Source organism: Danio rerio, chromosome 4, assembly GCF_052040795.2.
Source record: "Danio rerio strain M-AB ecotype USA chromosome 4, GRCz13ab, whole genome shotgun sequence".
NCBI lineage: Eukaryota > Metazoa > Chordata > Actinopteri > Cypriniformes > Danionidae > Danio > Danio rerio.
The window spans coordinates 65,908,644-65,921,826 of NC_141024.2; the positions used below are offsets into that span (position 1 = coordinate 65,908,644).

The 13,183-nt window shown below is 22.8% G+C and overlaps 1 protein-coding gene across 1 annotated transcript in view; it reads right to left on the minus strand.

The window, feature by feature from the left end:
* LOC147845203 (uncharacterized) overlaps window positions 1–13,183 on the minus strand; it is a 449,333-nt gene that overhangs the window by 282,268 nt on the left and 153,882 nt on the right. The gene's annotated exons all lie outside the window — the stretch shown is intronic.

The following is a 13,183-nucleotide window of genomic DNA, read 5'->3' on the forward strand; positions in this document are numbered from 1 at the left end:
TTTTCACAATTTATGTGTAATGGAGAGAGGACTTGTTCAGGCACATTTCTAAACATAATAGTTCTAATAACTTAATTTCTTATAATTTATCTTTGCCATGATGACAGAACATAATATTGGGTCACACTTTACAATAAGGTTTCATTAGATAATGTATTTACTAACATGAACTAATTATGAACAATGCTTGTACAGCATTTTTAATCATAGTTCAACATGTACTAATGCTTTATTAAAATAATATTTAATGCTTAGTTGATGGACTGTGAGTTGGCATGGATGACTGTAATACGAACAAATACTGTATTAAGTGTATTGTTCATTGCTTGTTTATGGTAGTAAATGCTTTGACATTAACTAATACAAACTTATTGTAAAGTGTCACCCTTTAAGGTAACACTTTAGAGTAATAGTTCATTAGTTAATATTAGTTAATGCATTTACTGACATGACTTAGAAGTTTAATACATTAATTATTTTTTATGTTTAAGTTAAATAACGTTAGTTCATTAATGCACTGTGCATTAAGTAATGTCAACAAGCACAACTTTGGATTTTAATAATGCATTAATGTTGAACTGTAATTAATAAATGCTGCACAAGATTGGTGACACTTAGTGTTAGTAAATTGATTAACTAAAGGACTATTATACTGAAGTGCTACCATATTCAGATTGAGAAAGTAAAGGCTTAACTAGCTTAACACTGTTTGTTGTGTAGCCAATAGAAAAACATAAATAATAAAACAATAAAAACTTTCTTCAGAAGATAATATACTATCGTAAGTACTGTGAAAATGTCCTTGCTCCATTAGCTTAAATAAATATTTCACAGGAGCGCCCTCAACTGTAGTTCATGCTGCAACAGTATGAATAAATGTTAATAAGTGACATTCATTATGTGATATACCTTGTCTTTCAGAGGAGCTGAGTGGTTTCTTCGGCAGACCGCCTTTGTCCTCAACTGCTAAAGAAGGACAAAAAAAACACAAGATAGGCAAAAGTCAGTGTCAAAGCAGCAAGAAGACAATCTCATCAGCACAGTGTTTTGATGTGTGTTTCATTGATTATGCTATGGTACATAAACAATTAAAGACAATAATAAAGGGTTATACACACTGCAAATTTTAGATTGTAGATTTAACTACCTTAGAGTTCAAATTAACACTCCCTCAGTGTTTATATGGGAACCACTATAAAAGTGTTAAAATAACACTTTTGAAAGTGTTAAAAAATTTTACCACTCAGAGAGTGTTAATTAGCAAACTCTTATTGTGTAAAATATATGTAAAATGTATATTTAAAAATACTGGCAGCAGTAGCCAAAACCAAAGATGAAATCAACTGAGAATAAAACTTTAAATAAAATAATAATTAATAAAAAAATAAACAAATTACACAATAAAATTTATTTTTATTTTCAACATCTTTAAAACAACTCATGACATTAAACAACTCATCATGGAGCTTCACTTATTACTGAGCTTTGGCTTTAATTCTGTCATGTGAACAAAAGCTCTTTATGAAATTTCTGTTGTTCATTTGAAGTCACCATGATGGAGGACAGAGTCTGCTTTAGTAGGGCTCTTCAACTTCTTGCTATAAAATTTTTTTTATTTGGATGCTATAATTATTAGTGCTAATCACAATAATCTTACATGTAAAATTCAAAAGAAAATGTAAGAGTCAGTCTGAAGAGATTAACTTTGATATCAAAGCCATCTTCTCCTGCTTGTTTTCTAATTCAGTGTCATATTAGTTATGTGTGTGAAATAAATAAAATACATAAATGAAACCACTGAAGCTTTAACAATTAATGACTTTAAAGCATGATTTACAATGTGAATGTTTGATCTATGGCAGCACTTAAAAACACACAGACATCAACAATTAGTCTTTGAATCTCAATAATGGTGACAAACAAAAAAATAAAAATCAATTAAAAAAACTACTGAAATATTACCTCCCAAACACAACACAAAATAAATGAAAAGAAATAGATTGTAACAACATAAAGCTGCATAATTTATTTATGATGCAATGCATGCTGGGAGTTTTGTACTATGCTGGCACCCAGCATGAACTATGCAGCTTTTTTCTTTTGAGCAACCATGGTTGAGGTTCATATCCTGATTCTTGATGTCTGTGTGTCATAAAGATCTGCTGGAGCTTTAGTGTATGACACTTTATATAACTCTAGAATTTTAACACTTCTCTCTGAATTACCACAACACTTAAAAATTGAACGCCAATGAATTTGCTGTGCACCTTGTGCTTCAAAAGCATTGAGGGTTTTTCACAAGTAGTGCATCATCTGCTCATCCACCGTCACCTCTAGAACCCGATGAGCTGGAGCTGGCCACCACTGCAGAAAGAGGCCTGTCCTTTGGGGGTTTCTGTGAGTTACAAGTTGTAGTTTGCATGAAATGTTGCCAGCATGATATATTTTTTTTAATAAAGTAATTAAAAATAATAATAAAGCCTATCTCTTTGCTGAGAATGTACTGCGGGAACGAAAATGAAAATGAAAAAATCTTGAAAGATCAAGAAAAATCACGAAAAATCATAAAATCTTGAAAAAGCACAAAAAATCTAAAAAAAATCACGAAAAATGAAGAAATCTCGAAAAATCTTGAAAACTCATGAAAATCATGAAAAATGAAAAAATCTTGAAATTCAAGAAAAATAATGAAAAATGAAAATCTTTAAAATTGCTGAAAAACTCACGAAAATCATGAAAAATTAAAAAATCTTAAAAAACATGAAAAATCATGAAAAATGAAAAAAAAATCATGAAAAATGAAGATGAAAAAATCTTGAAAAATCACGAAAAATGAAAAAAATCTTGAAAAATCATGAAAAATTAAAAAATTTGAAAAATCACGAAAAATAACAAAAAATGAAAACTTTTTGAAAAATAACAAAAAATGAAAATTTTTTGAAAAATAACAAAAAATGAAAATTTTTGGAAAAATAACAAAAATGAAAATTTTTTGAAAAATAACAAAAAAACGAAATTTTTGGAAAAATCACAAAAAATGAACATTTTTTGAAAAATCGCAAAAAATGAACATTTTTTGAAAAATCGCAAAAAATCACAAAAAAATGATTTTTTTTTGAAAAATCGCAAAAAATGAACATTTTTTGAAAAATCGCAAAAAATCACAAAAAATGAATTTTTTTTTAAAAATCGCAAAAATTGAACATTTTTTGAAAAATCGCAAAAAAACACAAAAAAAGATTTTTTTTGAAAAATTGCATAAAAACAAAAAATGAAATTTTTTTTAAAAATAACAAAAAAATCGAAATTTTTGGAAAAATCACAAAAAATCACATTTTTTTGAAAAATCGCAAAAAGTGAACATTTTTTGAAAAATCGCAAAAAACAAAAAAAGAATTTTTTTTTGAAAAATTGCATAAAAACAAAAAAATGAAAATTTTTTGAAAAATCACAAAAAATGACAATTTTTTGAAAAATTAAAAAAATGCAAATTTTTTGAAAAATTGCATTAAAACAAAAAATGAATTTTTTTGAAAAATAACAAAAAATGAAAAATTTTGGAAAAATAACAAAAAATGAAATTTTTTGGAAAAATAACAAAAAATGAAATTTTTTTGAAAAATAACAAAAAATCGATTTTTTTTGAAAAATAACAAAAAATGAAAATTTTTGGAAAAATAACAAAAAATGAAAATTTTTGGAAAAATAACAAAAACTCAAAATTTTTGGAAAAATAACAAAAAATCGAAATTTTCAAATTTTTTTAAAAATTCGCAAAAAATCACAAAAAATGAAAATTTTTTGAAAAATCGCAAAAAAGAAAATTTTTTGAAAAATCACAAAAAATCACAAAAAATGAAAATTTTTTGAAAAATTACAAAACTTTTTGAAAATTAACAAAAAATGAAAATTTTTTGAAAAATAACAAAAAATCACAAAAAATGAAACTTTTTTGAAAAATCACAAAAATCACAAAAAATGAAAAAAATTTGAAAAATCGCAAAAAATTTTTTTTGAAAAATCGCAAAAAATCACAAAAAATGAAAAATTTTTGGAAAAATCATAAAAAATTTATTTTTTTTGAAAAATAAAAAAAATATTTTTTTTGAAAAATCACAAAAAATGAAAAAATTTTTAAAAATCACCAAAAATGAAAATTTTTGGAAAAATCACCAAAAATGAAATTTTTTTGAAAAATAACAAAAACGCACAAAAAATGAAACTTTTTTTGAAGAATCGCAAAAAATCACAAAAAATGAAAATTTTTTGAAAAATCACAACAAATGAAAATTTTCAAAAAATCACAAAAAAATCAAAAAATGAAAATGTTTTTAAAAATCACAAAAAAATGAAAATGTTTTTAAAAATCACAAAAAATGAAAATTTTTTTGAAAAATCACAACAAAAGAAAATTTTTTGAAAAATCACAAAAAAAAAATCACAAAAAAATGATTTTTTTTTTTAAAAATCGCAAAAAATGAATTTTTTTTAAAATTAACAAAAATCAAAATTTTTGGATAAATCACAAAAAATGAAAATTTTTTGAAAAATAACAAAAAATATTTTTTTTTGAAAAATCACTAAAAATGAAAATGTTTTTAAAAATCACAAAAAATGAAACTTTTTGGAAACATCACAAAAAATGAAAATTTTTTGAAAAATCACAAAAAATTTAATTTTTTTAAAAATTGCAAAATATGAAAATTTTTGAAAAATCACAAAAAATTAAAATTTTTTGAAAAATCAAGAAAAATGAAATTTTTTTGAAAAATAACAAAAAATCACAAAAATGAAAATTTTTGAAAACATCACAAAAAATGAAAATATTTTGAAAAATCACAAAAAATTTAACTTTTTTAAAAAATTGCAAAATATGAAAATTTTTGAAAAATCACAAAAAAATAAAATTTTTGGAAAAATCACAAAAAATGATTTTTTTTTGAAAAATAACAAAAAATCACAAAAATGAAAATTTTTGGAAAATTAACAAAAAATGAAAATTTTTTGAAAAATACCAAAAAATCGAAATTTTTGGAAAAATCACAAAAAATTAAAATTTTTGGAAAAATCACAAAAAATTAAAATTTTTGGAAAAATCACAAAAAATGAATTTTTTTTAAAAAATAACAAAAAATCACAAAAATGAAAATTTTTGGAAAATTAACAAAAAATGATTTTTTTTTAAAAATACCAAAAAATCGAAATTTTTGGAAAAATCACAAAAAAAGAAGTTTTTGAAAAATCACAAAAAATGAAATTTTTTTGAAAAATCGCAAAAATCACAAAAAATGAAAATTTATTGAAAAATCACAACTGAAAATTTTTTGAAAAATCACAAAAAATCACAAAAAATGAAAATGTTTTTAAAAATCACAAAAAATGAAAGTTTTTAAAAATCGCAAAAAATGAAAATTTTTTAAAAAATCGCAAAAAATCACAAAAAATGAATTTTTTCTTAAAAAAATCGCAAAAAATAAAAATTTTTGAAAAATCACAACAAATGAAATTTTTTTTGAAAAATCACAAAAAATGAAATTTTTTTGAAAAATCGCAAAAAATCACAAAAATGAAATTTTTTGAAAAATCATAACAAATGAAAATTTTTTGAAAAATCACAAAAAATTTAAATGTTTTTAAAAATCACAAAAAATGAAAAATTTTTGAAAAATCGCAAAAAATGAATTTTTTTTTAAAAATCGCCAAAAATCACAAAAAAAATTTTTTTTTGAAAAATCACAAAAAATTACAATTTTTTTAAAAAACGCAAAATATGAAATTTTTTGAAAAATCGCAAAAAATCACAAAAAATGATTTTTTTAAAACATCGCAAAAAGAAAATTTTTTGAAAAATCACAAAAAATCACAAAATTTTTTTGAAAAATCGCCAAAAATCAAAAAAAAAAAATTTTTTTTGAAAAATCACAAAAAATTAAATTTTTTTTAAAAAACGCAAAATATGAAATTTTTTGAAAAATCGCAAAAAATCACGAAAAAATAAATTTTTTTGAAAAATAACAAAAAATCACAAAAAATGAAAACTTTTTGAAAAATCGCAAAAAATCACAAAAAATGATTTTTTTGAAACATCGCAAAAAGAAAATTTTTTGAAAAATCACAAAAAAATCCCAAAAAATGAAATTTTTTAGAAAAATCACAAAAAATCCCAAAAAATGAAATTTTTTTGAAGTCACAAAAAATCAAATTTTTTGAAAAATCACAAAAAATCACAAAAAATGAAAATTTTTTGAAAAATCACAAAAAATTGCAAAAAAAATTTTTTTTTGGAAAAATCGCAAAATATGAAAATTTTTTGAAAAATAACAAAAAATCGAAATTTTTTGAAAAAAAAATCACAAAAAATGTAAATTCTTTGAAAAATGACAAAAAATGAAAATTTTTTGAAAAATCGCAAAAAATCACAAAAAATGAAAAATTTTTGAAAAATCACAACAAATGAAAAATTTTTGAAAAATCACAAAAAATGAAAATGTTTTTAAAAATCACAAAAAATGAATTTTTTGAAAAATCGCCAAAAATCACAAAAAATGAAATTTTTTTGAAAAATCGCAAAAAATCACAAAAAATGAAAATTTTTTGAAAAATCACAACAAATGAAAATTTTTTGAAAAATCACAAAAAATGAAAATGTTTTTGAAAAATCACAACAAATGAAAATTTTTTGAAAAATCACAAAAAATCACAAAAAATGAAAATGTTTTTAAAAATCACAAAAAATGAAAATTTTTTGAAAAATCGCCAAAAATCACAAAAAATGAACATTTTTTTGAAAAATCGCAAAAAATCACAAAAATGAAAACTTTTTGAAAAATCACAAAAAATGAAAATATTTGGAAAAATAAAAAACAAATTTTTTGATAAATCACAAAAAATCACAAAAAAATGAATTTTTTTTGAAAAATCACAAAAATCACAAAAAATGAAAAAAATTTGAAAAATCGCGAAAAAGAAAATTTTTTGAAAAATCGCAAAAAATCACAAAAAATGAAAAATTTTTGGAAAAATCATAAAAAATTTATTTTTTTTGAAAAATAAAAAAAATATTTTTTTTGAAAAATCACAAAAAATGAAAAAATTTTTAAAAATCACCAAAAATGAAAATTTTTGGAAAAATCACCAAAAATGAAATTTTTTTGAAAAATAACAAAAACTCACAAAAAATGAAACTTTTTTTGAAGAATCGCAAAAAATCACAAAAAATGAAAATTTTTTGAAAAATCACAACAAATGAAAATTTTCAAAAAATCACAAAAAATCAAAAAATGAAAATGTTTTTAAAAATCACAAAAAAATGAAAATGTTTTTAAAAATCACAAAAAATGAAAATTTTTTTGAAAAATCACAACAAAAGAAAATTTTTTGAAAAATCACAAAAAAAAAATCACCAAAAAATGATTTTTTTTTTTTTAAATCGCAAAAAATGAATTTTTTTTAAAATTAACAAAAATCAAAATTTTTGGATAAATCACAAAAAATGAAAATTTTTTGAAAAATAACAAAAAATATTTTTTTTTGAAAAATCACTAAAAATGAAAATGTTTTTAAAAATCACAAAAAATGAAACTTTTTGGAAACATCACAAAAAATGAAAATTTTTTGAAAAATCACAAAAAATTTAATTTTTTTAAAAATTGCAAAATATGAAAATTTTTGAAAAATCACAAAAAATTAAAATTTTTTGAAAAATCAAGAAAAATAAAATTTTTTTGAAAAATAACAAAAAATCACAAAAATGAACATTTTTGAAAACATCACAAAAAATGAAAATATTTTGAAAAATCACAAAAAATTTAACTTTTTTAAAAAATTGCAAAATATGAAAATTTTTGAAAAATCACAAAAAATTAAAATTTTTGGAAAAATCACAAAAAATGATTTTTTTTTGAAAAATAACAAAAAATCACAAAAATGAAAATTTTTGGAAAATTAACAAAAAATGAAAATTTTTTGAAAAATACCAAAAAATCGAAATTTTTGGAAAAATCACAAAAAATTAAAATTTTTGGAAAAATCACAAAAAATGAATTTTTTTTTAAAAATAACAAAAAATCACAAAAATGAAATTTTTTGGAAAATTAACAAAAAATGAATTTTTTTTTTAAAATACCAAAAAATCGAAATTTTTGGAAAAATCACAAAAAAAGAAGTTTTTGAAAAATCACAAAAAATGAAATTTTTTTGAAAAATCGCAAAAATCACAAAAAATGAAAATTTATTGAAAAATCACAACTGAAAATTTTTTGAAAAATCACAAAAAATCACAAAAAATGAAAATGTTTTTAAAAATCACAAAAAATGAAAGTTTTTAAAAATCGCAAAAAATGAAAATTTTTTTAAAAATCGCAAAAAATCACAAAAAATGAAATTTTTCTTAAAAAAATCGCAAAAAATAAAAATTTTTGAAAAATCACAACAAATGAAATTTTTTTTGAAAAATCACAAAAAATGAAATTTTTTGGAAAAATCGCAAAAAATCACAAAAATGAAATTTTTTGAAAAATCATAACAAATGAAAATTTTTTGAAAAATCACAAAAAATTTTTTTTTTGAAAAATCACAAAAAATTACAATTTTTTTAAAAAACGCAAAATATGAAATTTTTTGAAAAATCGCAAAAAATCACAAAAAATGATTTTTTTAAAACATCGCAAAAAGAAAATTTTTTGAAAAATCACAAAAAATCACAAAATTTTTTTGAAAAATCGCCAAAAATCAAAAAAAATAAATTTTTTTTGAAAAATCACAAAAAATTAAATTTTTTTTAAAAAACGCAAAATATGAAATTTTTTGAAAAATCGCAAAAAATCACGAAAAAATAAATTTTTTTGAAAAATAACAAAAAATCACAAAAAATGAAAACTTTTTGAAAAATCGCAAAAAATCACAAAAAATGATTTTTTTGAAACATCGCAAAAAGAAAGTTTTTTGAAAAATCACAAAAAATCCCAAAAAATGAAATTTTTTAGAAAAATCACAAAAAATCCCAAAAAAATGAAATTTTTTTGAAGTCACAAAAAATCAAATTTTTTGAAAAATCACAAAAAATCACAAAAAATGAAAATTTTTTGAAAAATCACAAAAAATTGCAAAAAAAAATTTTTTTTGGAAAAATCGCAAAATATGAAAATTTTTTGAAAAATAACAAAAAATCGAAATTTTTTGAAAAAAAAATCACAAAAAATGTAAATTCTTTGAAAAATGACAAAAAATGAAAATTTTTTGAAAAATCGCAAAAAATCACAAAAAATGAAAAATTTTTGAAAAATCACAACAAATGAAAAATTTTTGAAAAATCACAAAAAATGAAAATGTTTTTAAAAATCACAAAAAATGAATTTTTTGAAAAATCGCCAAAAATCACAAAAAATGAAATTTTTTTGAAAAATCGCAAAAAATCACAAAAAATGAAAATTTTTTGAAAAATCACAACAAATGAAAATTTTTTGAAAAATCACAAAAAATGAAAATGTTTTTGAAAAATCACAACAAATGAAAATTTTTTGAAAAATCACAAAAAATCACAAAAAATGAAAATGTTTTTAAAAATCACAAAAAATGAAAATTTTTTGAAAAATCGCCAAAAATCACAAAAAATGAACATTTTTTTGAAAAATCGCAAAAAATCACAAAAATGAAAATTTTTTGAAAAATCACAAAAAATGAAAATATTTGGAAAAATAAAAAACAAATTTTTTGATAAATCACAAAAAATCACAAAAAAATGAATTTTTTTTGAAAAATCACAAAAAATCACAAAAAATAAAATTTTTTTGAAAATTCGCAAAATATGAAATTTTTTTGAAAAATAACAAAAAATCGAAATTTTTTCAAAAATAACAAAAAAAATCACAAAAAATTTAAATTCTTTGAAAAATAACAAAAAATGATTTTTTTTTGAAAAATAACAAAAAATGAAAATTTTTTGAAAAATCACAAAAAATGAAAAGTTTTGGAAAAATAACAAAAAATCAATTTTTTTTGAAAAATCGCAAAAAATCACAAAAATGAACATTTTTTATAAATAGCAAAAATGATTTTTTTTGAAAAATCACAAAAAATGAAAAATTTTAGAAAAATAACAAAAAATCAATTTTTTTGAAAAATCACATAAAATGAAAAAAATTTTAAAAATCACAAAAAAATAGAAATTTTTTGAAAAATCACAAAAAATCACAAAAAATGATTTTTTTTTTGGAAAATCGCAAAAAATGAAATTTTTTGGAAAATAAAAACATTTTTTTGAAAAATCACAAAAAAATGACAATTTTTTGAAAAATTACAAAAAAATCAAATTTTTTGAAAAATCACAAAAGTCACGAAAATTTTTTTTTTAAAATAACAAAAAATCACGAAAAATGGAAAATTTTTGAAAAATCATGAAAAATGAAAAAATCATGAAAAATCACGAAAAATCTTGAAAAATCACGAAAAATCACGAAAAATCATGAAAAATGAAAAACTTGAAAAATCACGAAAAATCATGAAAAAATCTTGAAAAATCATGAAAAAATCTTGAAAAATCACCAAAAACCATGAAAAATTCACCAAAAATCATGAAAAATTATCTGTACAAACAGTAAAAAATACAGATAGTGCAAAAAAATGACAGTGCAAATACAACGACAGTACAAATAACAGACAAATGAAATGACAATGTGAAATTGACAGCGATATGTACAATGAATAGGTGTCCACATAGTTGTAGGCAGTGTTGTTTCAAGTATGGATTGGCTAAAGTTCAGTGCATGCTACATATCGATGGTGTGCAGTGAGAGTATGGAAGAGTCTGTGTGTTGTGTATTAAGTGTTCATCAGCCTGATAGTCTGAGGAAAGAAACTTTCCTTTAGCCGGCTGGTGCGTGACCAGATGCTGCGGAAGCATTTGCCTGAGGGTAGCAGACGGTTTTGTCTGTATAATTGTACATGTTAAACTAATTTAAATTAGAAGTCCACTAAATCTTCATTACCTAAAGTCACAGCAAAAGGTGCTACAATTAATGTAGAAATGCCAAAGTTCCACTGCTTTTTCTGTGACAGCTGTAGGGCTCGTCCGGGGATTGAACCCAGGACCTCTCGCATCCTAAGCAAGAATCATACCCCTTGACCAACGAGCCCTGAAAAAAGACCCTGCAGTGCAAAAAAAAATCTTACTTTTTTATAAATACTTTTTGTTCTTGTTATTTTTAGTATGTGCCACCTGGGTTGCCTTTGATGCAGTTCCTTTTAAGTTGGCTGTGCAGCACAATCCAGTGTGACCTACAAAAGCTACACAGCAAATTCATTGGTGTTAAATTTCAAGTGTTGTGGTAATTCAGAGTAAAGTGTTAAAATTCTAGAGTTAGATAAAGGTAAAATAACCCTCTCGGCGTTAGAAGCTGATTTGCCTCCTTGTCATACAGAGTAACATGTATCTACCTTTGTAGAAAACCCTTGTATTTGAGAAACTAATCAGTGTCTGATCTCACCCTACACCCTCATTCACCTGGCCCTTAAATTAGTCAATTAGTTTAGTCCACTAGACAGAGGGAATGACCACAAATAAGTGAATTCGGACACCTGCTGTTGAACACCTGCTGTTAACAAGCACAATCACTGAAGGAATAAGAAATTGAAGGAAGAAATAAAACTACAGACACAGCCTCACACCAAACCAGCTGAATTAAAACAGAGGATTAAACAACTCCATTAAATAATGGCATATGCAGCTTCACTGATTACAGTTTGACTTCATTTCTGTAAGAATATTTGACAATGAACAGAGGTTATATTTTTTTAATAAAAATATTTCATTTGACCTCACCATCATAGAGATCAGAGGCTGCTTATTTGAGCTCTTGAAGCTTTACTCTTATACTATAATGTTTCTCTGACTGCTATAGCTGTGTTTCTAAAACTCATTAGCTATAGCAAGAAAGGTCAAGAGAAACTCTACTGTTTATGCTTAGTTGTTATAGATTTAATTTAAGGTGTTTATTAAGTTGATTCATAAAGATATGCAAATATAATTGTATTAAAGCTGCATGGGACAATACTACTGACAGTCTGCTGCTCTTCATAGAACAATCAAAAAACAATTAGAATGCAATTAATAATTAGAGTGTCATGCACTAAACATTCAAGCTCCAGTTTGCTCTTTATGACACACAGGGATCAAGAATCAGGACATGAACCTCAACCGTGGTTGCTAAAAAAAAAAAAGAAAAGCTGCATAGTTTATGCCGCAATGCATGCTGGGTGCCAGCATAGTACAAAGCTCCCAGCATGCATTGCAGCATGAATAAATTATGCAGCTTTATGTTCGTACAATCTCTTTATTTTCCTTTATTTTGTGTTGTTTTTGGGAGGTGATATTTCAGTAGAGTGTTTTTTTTACTTGATTTTTATTTTTTTGTTTGTCACCATCATTGAGATTCAAAGGCTAATTATTGATGTCTGTGTGTTTTTGAGTTCTGCCGTAGATCAAACATTCTCATTGTAAATATTGTTTTTATTTTATTGGAGCTTCAGTGGTTTCATTTATGTATATTATTATTTCTCACACACAACTAATATGATATTGAATTAGAAAACAAGCAGGAAAGGAAGGCTATGATATCATTAATAATCTCTTCAGACTGGCACTTAATTTTCTTCCGCCTTTCCATGCTATATGTTTAAATAGTGTAATTAACACTAACTATAGCAGCCAAAATAAAAGACATTTATAGTAAGGAGTTGAAGAGCCTGACTAAAGCAGACTCTGTCCTCCATCATGGTGACTTCAAATGAACAACGGAAATTTTATTAAGAGCTTTTGTTCACATGACAGAAATAAAATCAAAGGTCAGTAATAGGTGAAGCTCCATGATAAGTTGTTTAATGTGATGAGTTTTTTTAAAGATGTTGAAAAATAACATTTTTTATTGTGTAATTTGTTTTATTTTTATTGATTATTATTTTATTTAGAGTTTTTTTTTTCTCAGTTGATTTCATCTTTGGTTTTGGCTTGTGTTTTTCTGTCCTTCAGTGATTCTGCTTGTTAACAGTTGTTCATCAATAATTCTCAATCCTCCTTTAATTAGACACTTAATTGTCTCATTAACTTCATCACTGTCTGAGTGTTCAGCCCTCTGTAGTGAGGACACTAGTGAGGATTTTGCTCTGGAATTTAAGGCTTAAGTGTGTT